This window comes from Cnephaeus nilssonii (genome assembly GCF_951640355.1).
Source record: "Cnephaeus nilssonii genome assembly, chromosome: 17".
Taxonomy (NCBI): Eukaryota; Metazoa; Chordata; class Mammalia; order Chiroptera; family Vespertilionidae; genus Cnephaeus; species Cnephaeus nilssonii.
In genome coordinates this window covers 6,641,975-6,654,210 of record NC_137088.1, presented here as the reverse complement: position 1 = coordinate 6,654,210, position 12,236 = coordinate 6,641,975, and positions in this window count along the sequence as shown.

Below are 12,236 nucleotides of genomic sequence, written 5' to 3'. Positions count from 1 at the left end.
CGCTGCCACTCTTTTCTTTTTCTTTTGTTAACCCTCACCTGAGGATATTTCACCATTGATTTTTCGACAGAGTGGAAGGGAGGGAGAGAGAGAGAGAAACATTGATGTGAGAGACACACATCGATTGGTTGCTTCCCACATGCACCCCTCCTGGGGCCAGGGATCGAGCCTGCAACTGAGGTCCATGTCCTTGACCCAAATCAAACCTGGAACCCTTCAGTCCACGGGCCGACGCTCCAAGCACTGAGTCAAATCAACACGGGCATGGCTGCGTCTCTTTAGTGGGCCTCTGTTTCAAGCCGTTGTGGGGAAAGTCCAGCTGACGCAGTGGCTCTGTCGTCAGCAGTGAAGGGTGATGCCCTGTATCCGATCGCAGTCCTCCAGAGTGCTCATGAAAATGCAGATTCCAAAATGAATTCTAGTCTTGCCGCAAGAAGAGACAGGAGTAGGGGTCTGGACTGTGCGTGTTAGGACCACACCAGGCAACTCCTGGGGTTCACGGGTGCTGCTGGACAGGATAAGCTTGCCAATGACATCTGGCTGCCCTCCTGCCCATCCACTGCTGGGTCTCCCCCATCCCACCTCTCCACTCTCCCCATCTGGAGGAGCCCAGATACAGCCCCAGCCCCCCCCCTTCCCTCCCCCACTTCCCCGGTGAAGTAGTCAGGTGACCTTTCTGCTCTGCGTGCAGGAAGCGTACCCAGGGGGATCTGAGGTGCTTTGCCCTGTTCCAGTCATTTCTGAGCAGATGGCCAGCACACACACTTCTCCTTTCCACCAACCGCAGTCTCTCAGTAGACACAGTTCCCACCCACCCACAGCTGTCCCTCAGCTCCGTCCCGGCACTGCCGTCTTTACTGGCCACGGCACAGACAGGTTGTCCTAGAATGACATGTGCCAAGTGCGTGAACCTTCACATCCCAAACCGTGAGCTGGCCGAGGGAGAGGCGGTCTGAGTGCCTCCCCTGGAATCCAGCTCTGTGCACCGCTCCTGGCACAGGGAGCCTCCCGCACCGGCCACTGCCCCAGCCTTGCCCACCGGCATCTGCCTGCATCTTTCCCGGGTCAGGAGGGTGCCATTTCTGGTCAGCGAGCTCGGGCATCTCACTGCCCTCCTCAGGAAACTCTCTCGCAAGAGAACACACTCCTAACCAGTCCTCCACCGAGTTCTAATCTTATTGTAGTTATCAAAGTAATAGCTTTCCATTGCAGAAAACTTGGGAAGCACAGGAAATGAACTGCATTATTCAAAGTATATTTTCAAAAATCTCTTCCAGTTGTAACTTCATTCATTCATTCATTCATTCAATCCTTCAGCAAATACTTGAGCTAACAGTTCTCTCCCAAAATAAGCGTGAGGGAGGGAGAACATAAACGTCCCAGAGCAATTCTCACTCCACGTGGAACTACACGTTGATTTCAATTAAATATATATTATACTGAAATGCTCCTTGGGCTCACATTTCATCTTGGATGGAAATGTCCATTAGCAGCCATTCCGCATTTCCTTTGTCCATTTGGATGGAGTTGTATTCTGAGCTCGCGATTCTCCTGGGCCTGGTGCTGCTCTCAGAGCACACCCTGCCTCTCAGCCATCTCGGAGTTCTTCCTTCAGCCCCGGGCTAAGAGGTTTGAGATCCCAAATGCTTTCTGTTCTTATAAAAAATCTCTTCGCCCAACTCCTACCGAATCCACGGCGGGCGCTGCGTTTTCTTTTGCACCTCGCTCTGAAAAGGGACAGCTGTTTGTCTAGCGCGGGGCCTTCAGATCTCGTTGCTGGTGCTGAATTTAGGCATCTTTTCTTCTACCTGTTTTTTTTCCCCCTCTTGCTTTGAAGTAATGAAAACAGGTATCAATTATGACTCTAAAAACAATTGTCATTTAGATGAATGGGAATCTATTTCGAAGAGAATGTGAGCGATAATGCACGTGTTTCCTGCCAGCACCGCCCCCATCCGATCCTATTGTAACCTGGAGCTTGAGGTGGAGGATAAACTCCCATCTCCTCTAGTATTCAAATCCACGTGGCTCCAAGCTCCGCTCTGTTCTCTGCGAGGGTGTCTTTCTTTCCTGGTGCCGCCTGCTCATGCAAAGTTCAAGAATCCCAGTGATGTTCACTGTACGTGGGCCTGGTGCGTTTGAACCCCAAGGGGAAAAGTCATGGTATGAACCCATTTCCTCCCAGGTGACTCGTTGTCCCCTAGGCAGAGTGCCTCTCGCATCCCAGTGACCTTCCTGTCTAAGGAGCTCTGGGTAGGAGGTGGTTCCATGAATCCCATGCCTGCAGAGCGCCAGGCCTCCCAAACATCCTGTTACACCTTCCTGCCATGTAGTGGGCACTACCGGTCCTGGATGGCCTTCTCCTCTTGGGTCTCAGCTGAGCTCCTGGATTTAGTCTTGGCTTCAGCGCTAATTAGCTGTAACCTCTGGGATCCCCTCCCTGATCTCCAGGTTTATTATCTGTAAAGTTGGCACAAAAAAGCCGACTGAGAGTGGTAGCCATTCTCAGTTGTGGCTCCTGGAGCGAGAGGGACCCCTTCTCCCCGCAGGAGTCAGCAGCGCCCATCACTGGGAGAGGGGTCTGCTGGGGAAGCTGGTCCCGAAGCCTCAGAAAGCAGGGATGGCCGTGAGCCCCTGCTCCTGCCACATCCCCTGAGCTTGTCAGGAATGGAGGAGCTCACCCCTCCCCTGACCTCTGGAGTCAGAATCCCAGGGTGGGGCCCAGGAATCTGTGTGAACAAGCTCTCCAGGTGACTCTCATGCACACGAGGTTTGAGGACCACTGTTCCAAACCATCTCCTCACCTTCTCCTTAACCCCACCCCAGCCATTTTGACCCTGAGACCCAGGAGACAACAGATGGGGTCTCCTGGTCCCTGGTGGAATGTCACTCAGCACTGCCTTTAAACCCGCTCCGAGACGCCCTCTAACAGTCACCGGGCCAGCTCCGCCACCCTGTCCTTCTCCACAACTCCACCTCCCTCTCCAGACTGCTTCAGCAGCTCCCCTTGCCATCAGCTTCACCAGCCCAACATCCCCCTGGCTCTGTGCGACTCCCCTCTCCTTCCTGCTGGAGCCCACAGGACTCTGTCCTTCTGTCCATCTGTAATCCTGGTCCCCTTTTCCAGACCCTCCCTCAATCTCCTAACATCCTGGTTGTGAGATAGACTCGTCTAATTCAAGTCCTGCCCGACGATGGTGCTGAGATCCAGGCACGGGCCTTAATTTCCTGCTCTGTGAAATGGGGATGGCAGCACCTGTCCCCCAGGGCTGTGGCAGGACTGAGATGAGGTCCTGGCACATGCCCGGCATGTCCTGGCTGCTAAGCCATGAGCTGTCAGGAGGTGGAGAGGGAGAAACAGAGTCTGCCTCCCGAGGGCACTTACAAGGGAAGAGAAGGGGATGGTGGCACTGGAGGAAGATCAGCCACAGGAATTACATGCCGGTCCTAGGTTCAGCGCCCCATCTCCCTCCCATTTTCACCGCCAGCCTCACCCCTGGTACATGGGGCTCCTGGCAGGTGGAGGAGCCTTGTTTACAGACCCACGCTCCCGTGAGAGTCACATAGTCATCCCCCAAGTCTTCCTGCGACCCGGGGGCCTCCGGCTCAGCTGTGAAAACTGCAATGAGGAAGGAGGTCGTTCTGCCTGGAGAACATTTCCCCGGAGTTCATCAGCCCTTCTTGTCTCTGGTTCCAAGTTCCACTGTTGCTGAGCTCGCTGCATTGTACTCATCAGCTCGAGGTCTGTCCTCCTCTCTCCTTCTTCGGGGCAGGGACTGTGCCTCAGTCATTTTGGTGTCCCCAGGCCCTGGCACAGAGGGCATGTCCCATACATGATACAGAAAGCCCCACGGCCCCAAGTTCTTAAATCTACCTTTTTTGGGGGTTTGGGGGGTGAGGGACTTGGACACCAGAAACTCAATCTTTCTTCCAAAGGCTCTGAGCCTGAGAGGCGCTGCCTAAATTGCAGGGCAGGTTGGATCTGGGGATCTGACCACGGACAGCGTGTGCCCACAGCCGTCCCCATGGGAACCATGTCAGGCAGAGCTCCAGCCCAGAATGAGCAGCCTGCCTCTGGCCTGAACCTGGCGGGGGCTGACGTGGGCACAGGGCTGGCTCGGGCCACCCGCAGGCCCCGCTTCAGGCGCCCAAGGGGGGGTTGCGACTGCAGGGACCAACCAGGTAGGCAGGTTGCCATGGAAACCAAGCTCCTGGCCTTCCCTGGTGCTTGGAGTTCTGACAGGGAGACCATACTCCACAGAGCACCCTCACCTCTGGGCCCCTCCTTGCCCTCTCAGACTGAGTCCAGGGCATGTCATGGGCACAGAGATGGATGACAGGCTCGGAGCAGCAGGAAAGGCGGCGGGACCTAGGAACTGGCAATGATTCTCTCCCTTCCACCTCATCTGCCACGGCTCCTGGGGACAGCTATTGCCCGGAAGGAGACGGCTTACCCGAGAAGCAGTAACCAAAGGCGCCGTCACATTTGGGGAGTTTGTGGTGTCAAGAGCCTTGGAGTAGATCTTGAGTTCCCATCCTTGTCCTCATATGTCATAGCTGGGTGTCATTGGTGAAGCCGCTCAACCTCGCTAAGCCTTTCTGTTTCCCCACATAGAAAATCAGGAACCTGTTATCACCAGATACTCGTCAGGTATCATGATTCGAAGGTAAAGTTAAGCCATAAAGCCCTTATACTTCTAGGGGCGTGTTCCTCTAGCAAGCTGAAAACATAATCTGTGTTCAAAAGAAAGATGAACCCATGCATGACAAACCACTGGTGGATTAAAAGGAACAATTGCTTTATTCCTTCAATGAGTCTCAGCTCCGTACCTTTCTATCTAGACTGGCCTGGTGCCAGGGGCTGGAGACGCAGGACTAAGCTCATGGACCCTCTCTGGAGGGACGCCAGCCTTGGAAAAGGGCTCTTTGTTGACCTACTGTGTTGTCTAGTACATCCCACTTTTCTCAAGGAGCAGGAATACAACTTAGGGAGATGAACACAAGACTTACATCTCTAAAACACAGAAGGAAGGTTGTAATTTATTGGGGAAGAGGACTTTAATGGGTGTTTTTACTCATGACAGGAAGTTTCTGGGGTGAAGCATGAAAAGAAGAAGTTGAGTCAAAGGGGGTGAAAATTGGTCTCATAAAATTGGTGTCATAAAATTCTCTGGTTGTCTGGAGCCAAAGAAATCTTTGTAAAATATGTTGCTTTGTGGAAAATAATTGTCCCCTTACTATACTGGAAGTGCCCTGTGCACCCAATTCCAGCATGTGTGGAGGTTGGGGGAAGGGTGTTCCCTCACATCCAACAAGCAATTCTAGCCGAGTGTCCCTACAATTCAACTCAATTCTGACACTATCCACCTGGAGATAGTGTCAGATTCCACAAGCTAAGGGCTCAGCCCTCCACTTCAGATGCCAGTCCCAAGCCCAACTGGCTGTAAATGAGAGGTTTGATTAATTTCCTACAGTGGCTCACAGAACTCAGGGAACCCATTGATTCTCTAGATCAGTGGTCGGCAAACTGCGGCTTGCGAGCCACGTGCAGCTCTTTGGCCCCTAGAGTGTGGCTCTTCCACAAAATACCACGGCCTGGGCGAGTCTATTTTGAAGAAGTGGCGTTAGAAGAAGTTTAAGTTTAAGTTTAAAAAATTTGGCTCAAATTTCAATCGTTGTACTGTTGATATTTGACTCTGTTGACTAATGAGTTTGCCGACCACTGCTCTAGATTATCAGTTTATTAGAAAAAGATATAACTCAGGAACAGCCAGATGGAAGAGAAGTGGAGGGCAGGGTATGGGGAAAGGGCACGGAGCTCCCTTGCTCTCTCCGAGCACACACCACTCTCCCCAAATCTCCACACGTTCACCAACCTAAAAGCTCCCCAAGTCTGGTCCTCTGGGGCTTTGTGGAGGCTTTATTACATAGACATGGTTGACTCAACCATTGGTCATTGGAGACTGAATCAACTCCAGGCCCTCCTCACATCCCCACTGTCCCAGAGGGTAACCGAAAGTTCCACCCTCTAATCACATGGTTGGTTCTGGCAACCAGCCCCCGTCCTTAGGTGTGGTCCAAAAGTCACCTCATTAACATAACAAGAGGGTTTTAGGAGCTCTGTGCCAGGAACAAGGACAAGAAGCAAATATGCATTTCTTTTTATTTTATTGTTTAAAGTATTACATATAGTAGTACATATATCTCCTTTTTTGGGGGGAAGGTCTATGGGGAAATATGCATTTCTTATTATAAATCTCATCACATATGCATTCGTTCATTTTTTTAATGATGTTCTACCGCCCCTTCTGGAATGTAAGCTCCATGAGAACAGGGCTTCATCTTCTCTTTCTATAACCTCAGCGCTCAGCAGACAGACGTAGTAGGTTCTTCTTAGCATGGTTTGGAGGGTCAGGGAATATATTCTCAAGGGAGTGATGTTTAGTCTGAAAAATGAAGGATGACTAGAAATGAGTAAGTGAAGAGGAGGAAATTAAATATAAGAAAACAAGAAAGAATGCCATCTTCAAGGCCTCCGAGCTGGAAGACAGAGGGGTATGTTCAAGCATCTGAAAGTAGCCCGGTATCACTGGGTCTTGGAAATGGGGGTGGTGGGGGTTGTCACCACCGGGTTGAGAGAGCTGGCTCATCAGCTGCTGCTGGGATTCGGGCCTCCATTGTAACGGCAATGGGCAGCCGGTTAGGGGTTTTCTGATCAGGTGTCTGTTATAAAGAACATTCTCGCCCTTGTGTGTAGAGTGTATTGGAAGAAGCACCGCCCTCACTCCTCCCCCTCCCCCCCCTCCCGCCCCCATGGAGCTTCCTGGTGCTCAAACCCTCCAGCCTGGACTCTTGCTGCTGAGCAATGCCTTGGAGCAGGGGTGCCGGGCCTCCTTGACCCGCCCTTCAGAAGTTGTGGTCTCTACAGGGACAGGCCAATGCATCCTAAGAACCGAATCCTAACCTGAAGAAGCTGTGTGTGTGTTTTTATTTTTGTTGGATTTGGGAGGTTTTCAATAAATGAGTCATAATGCAATAAAGCATCCAGCCAGCTCTCTGCACTATACACTCCCCTGCCAGCCCAGAGTGGGCCTAGCGGCTACCGAAGCAGCAAGCTGGGCTGTGACCCCTCTGCACCGTGCCCCCGCCCTCTGGGTCCCGTGGCCATGAGGACAGGGTATTTTCCCCTGCCCTTAACCGAAGCTGAGGTTTTAGAACATTTATGTAATTTCACTTCAAACTATCATTTCCTAAGACCTGGCTGCTACCGCGTACGCCTAAAGAACATGAAAATTACTCCGATATGTTTTTCAATTAAATGTATCCAAAAGGCATGAAATAAAAGTTTTACCCTTTGGTGGCGAAGGGGAACAAAAACATTTTTAATGAACACGCGTGTTTGTTCTGGAACGAGGACCTCGCTACAAGGAAGGCGCCCCGTGGATGGGTGGGGGTAGGAAGCTGCCTGTCGGGCCGGCCCAGGCCGCCTTGCCCAGGCTGGGGGAGGCTTGGCGATGCGGGAGGCGTTGTTATCTAAGTGCAGCTTCTTTGCTTCCTCGGGTTTCAGCATTTCCCAGGAGATCATTTAAAATCACATTTGTTACTTTACCATCTAATCACACATAAGCTGCTCCCCACAGCCCCCGCCCTGCTTCCATCCCAGGAATGCACTTTCTGGAGCTCCCGCGGCCAGGGTGGGACTCGTGCCGGGAAATGGGAATGGCACCCAACTAAGCGAGAACCCTGGCAGTTCTGCGAACAGCGGCCAGGCTCCCGTCAGACAGGCCGCACCGCCTTCGCTGGGGAGCACCAGGGAGTGTAAGTCTTTGCACAACTGGGGTCTCAGACTGGCGTCCCCGGCCACGGCCACTCACTAGCTCTCCGCAGCGCAGACGTCAGATGGAGCTGCTTCTCCGGGCCATGCTTGAGTATTAAGCTGACCGTAGGTGCCAGGCGCTCATGGTGTCCCGTGGAGGCGTGCGGGGACAGAAGAGAGCATCTCTCACCTAGAAGACAAGCAAGACTGAGCGGCAAAGGTTTGGCTGTGGGTACTCGGGGGCCAGTCTATGGCTAATGGTGGAAAGACCTATGCTTGGGGTTCTATGGGAAGAATTACTGGTTGTATCGATGAGCCAAAAAGGAAGCATCTTTTGTAGACTGTTTGAGTACACTGGTCTTCCCCAAACACCCATCGTTCTGAGAAAAAATAATGACTCTTCATCTATCCCTATAGGAGGCTCCACTGCTTCCCTTTGTCTGAAGGGAAGGGGGGAAAGTGATAGCTAAATCCAAATATTCTCACTTTCTATATATCACATCAATGTCAAGGTTGCTCTCTTCAATGAGTCGCAGTGATATGAAGAGATGTTTTATTAACAGGTGTGATTTCAGAAATGTTGCCAAAGGTGTGGTAGCAGAGGTCAAACATCCTAGGGGTACGAATGAAAATGTTAAAACTAGATCAAAATGGACATAGAAAGCAAAGAATCCATGGTCTTTGGGTCGGAGGTGATACATGCTTTCAGAGATGAGTTTTGCTTCCAAATCAAGGCAACAAGTCCTCTTGTAAGAGAAGGGTGGTGAGGGTGAAGGCGGTCGTTTCTGCTCCTGCTCACACATCGGAATAAACGGGAAGACTTTTTAGAAGCACAGAGTCCTGGATTTCACAGCAGGCCTACTGGATCGGCATGTCTAGGGGTGGCAGCTAGGAATCTGCATTTTAAAAAATATATATTTTTATTTCAGAGAGGAAGGGAGAGGGAGAAAGAGATAGAATCATCAATGATGAGAGAATATCATTGATTGGCTGCCTCCTGCATGCCCCTAATAGGGATTGAGCCAACAACCCAGGCATGGGCCCTTGGCCAGAATCAAACCTGGGACCCTTCAGTCTGCAGGCTGATGCTCTATCCACTGAACCAAACCGGCTAGGGCAGGAATCTGTATTTTATCAGTGCCCTCCAGAAAATTCTGATAGCAACAGGGTTGAGGAGCCCTGTTTGTTTGGTTTTTTAATATTTTTATTGATTTTAGAGAGGAAGGGAGAGGGAGAGAGATAGAAACATCAGTGATGAGAGAATCATGGATTGGCTGCCTCCTGCACACCCCACACTGGGGATCGAGCCCACAACCCGGACATGTGCCCTGACTGGGAATTAAACTGTGACCTCCTGGTTCATAGGTCTGCACTCATCCACTGAGCCACACTGGCCAGGCTTGAGGAACCCTGTTTTAAGATTGTGGTGAGAAAAGACAAACCCGGGTAAGCGAGGGTGTTTTCCAGGCTGCAGTGCGGCGTTCATGTGCGTTTAGAGCAACTCGGGAATGTCTGTGGTTCCGGCTCTGTTTGGTCTCCCTCCCCGCCCCGCCCCCTCCCCCCAGCCCCAAGCTCAAGTGCACTTAGTGTAGGTTTGATTCTTGATCATTATTTCCTTTTTTAAAGATTACCTGATTTGATTGATGCCATAAAAAAAGAGAGAGAAACTCCTGTATAATTTAAAAATGCCCTTTGAGTCAGCTTTATGGGATGTGCAAAAGGAAGCAGGGAGGATTAGCCACATGTACGCGTTTTGAGTAACAGAAGCCAAAAGGTTGGGCTTTCTACCCCATGGCGTGGGAGGAAAGTGGAAATGACATGGGGGAAAAGGAGTTGCTTTTAGTCTGATGGAAAAATTTGTTTTGAAATGGTATAAAGTTGGCTCGAAATGCGAGGAAGATTGTGGAGTGGTCTTCAAAAGGCATTTACAGGTTCCCTGTCCATTCACTTAGCAGTCAAGTAATAGTGGTAGGGATGAAAATGAAAATGAAAAACATTTAAAGTGGCATCAGCCCTTTTTCATAGGCACATGAAAGAGCGCAGATCTGCAATGGTGGCTTTGAGAGAATCCTCGTCGGAAGGGAATGGAACAGGAAGCTGAGAATGGTCTGTAATGGTACATGGCAGCTAAAGGGTCTTTCACAAATAAATATTGCCCAGGAAATGCTGTTCTAATGGGATATACAATCAGTGGTCAGGGCCCTGGGCCGGTGCACAGTCGGGCATTCCCTGTGTCAGAGCCCAGTCAAGTCCAGAAGACTCCTGAGCAGCAGCCCCAGGCTTCTCACCAGCTCCCCTGCTCTCAGACGCAGACAGGTCCGAGGGTCCCACATACACACCAATACCACGTGCCTGGATCCCTTGCCTGCCTTCTTTCTGAGCCCATGGAAGAGACACCATTCCTTTCCCCTCGGCGATTGCTGTGTCCTTTCTCAGGCACCCTTCACCCACTGGGATTGCCCTTTCTGCATACTCCCTACCCGCTCCGATGCTACCTGTCCTCCAAAGTCCTGACTGGCCCGCATTCTCCCACGCGGCCTACTGCCCTCTCTCCCTTCCCCTGCTTCTGCCTCACCTCTACATCCACGTTCATTTGCATGGCGCATGCCTCCTGTTAGAGCGGGGCTTCTATTTGTCTCTCTTCCCCACTGGCATGTGACTTGATGCGTCCCCTTGATTTTTATGCTCCCGTCAAAACTTTGTACACAATAGCTACATGTGCTTCCTGAATAAACATTATGGCTTGATGTCCTGGATCCTATGGGAAGATGTTGGGACCAGCACCCTCCTCCCCTTCAGGCAGATGTGTTCTCTCCGCTGCCTGCTGGTGTCAGTTTGGAGTCTTTGTCCTTAGGGAGACTGTCACTTGGTCTACCTTGCTCACTGGATCCCCCGGGGCACTCTCCTTACCTCACTAGTCATTGCCCTGCTTTTCCCTGGGTCTCGATAGATCACTGGATCCATGGTTCATGACCTTGTTCAGAAGGGCAGGAAGAGGTCACAGGGGCCACAGCCAGGTATGGAGGACAGTGGCTAGGAGCACAAGCCTGTGGATTGGGCCGGATCTTGGTTAGTGTCCAGCTGTGCTATTCGTTCGCATGTTAAGCAACTCTCCCCATCCTGTTATCTCCTCAACTGCAAAATGGCCATAATAATACCTGTTTCCCAAGATGCTTGTGAGGTGTAAACAGGGGCATGTAATGGCTTAGCCCAACCTATTAGCTCCTGCTCCTATTATTATTTAATTGTATAGATAAAGAAACCGAGACCTGGAGTTTTAGTTTCAGTGACTTACTCAAGGCCCTGAATAGCTGGTTACCGGCACAATGTCCCCTGCCCATCATCGGAAGCGTTCCCCCAGTACCACATGGCACTGTCTGGCTCCAAGATGACAGGAGGGGGTCCCTGTTGGAGATGTTTTTTGTTCACACTCTGTAGGGAGGGGCCCAAAACAAATGCATCACCAGGTGTGAACTTGACCTTGCATTAAACACAGTCCGAGGGCAAAAGAGGTGGAGTGAATCATAGTATTGTGATGATGACGATGATGATGATGATGGTTTTGAGGTGCTCACAGAGTTGATCAGCAGGCCGAGTCAGGGATGCTTTAGGGAGAGGAGAGTTGAGGAAGGCCTTGGACAGTGGGTGGGTTGATAAATGGAGTAGAGAGGGGAGGTTACTGTGCACCGGACACAGTGACATAGGCAAAGAACTAGGGACACCGAGAAAGTGCTGACTCTGATGACAGAAATCAGACTAATGGTTACCTCCACGGAGGAGGCAAGTTAGCCACTGGGAAGGGACATGGGGGCATTCTTCTGAGGTGCAGGAAATGTTTAATATCTTGTTCTTGGTGGTCGTTACACAGGTGTTTGCATATGTTAAAAAAATTAAAGTATAAACTTAAATATTAGTGCACTTTATACATTTTCTGCATATATATTATCCCTCTATTTTAAAGACATCACCAATAACACCACTGTGAAATTAATCAGTGCTAATAGTTTTATTTTTCACCTTCTGGGCAAAAAAGATAAGAATAACGACTTAGGTCTCCAATAGACTACGACCTGGGCTAAGCCAGCCTCAAGGGTTAGTTCCTTATCTGTAGAAATGGGTTCATTGTAGGGACAGCTCAGAATGTCCTGGTTAGCCCCCTGGTTCGGTGCTGGTCCCAACACTACTCTGGATCTCTTACTCTAGTCTATTCCAACCTTAGCTTCATGGGAAATCAGTATGAGAGCAGGAGGAAGGGGATCCTGGGGAAACATGGCATTGGTGCTGGTGTAGAGAAAGCACCAAGTCCCAGCTCGCTGCCTCTTCCAGCTGGAGTCCTTGGGCAAGACCCATTATCCACCGGGGTCTCAGATTCCTTACCTGCCGGCTGGAGGTGGCTGTCCTTCAGGGAAGACGGTATGGT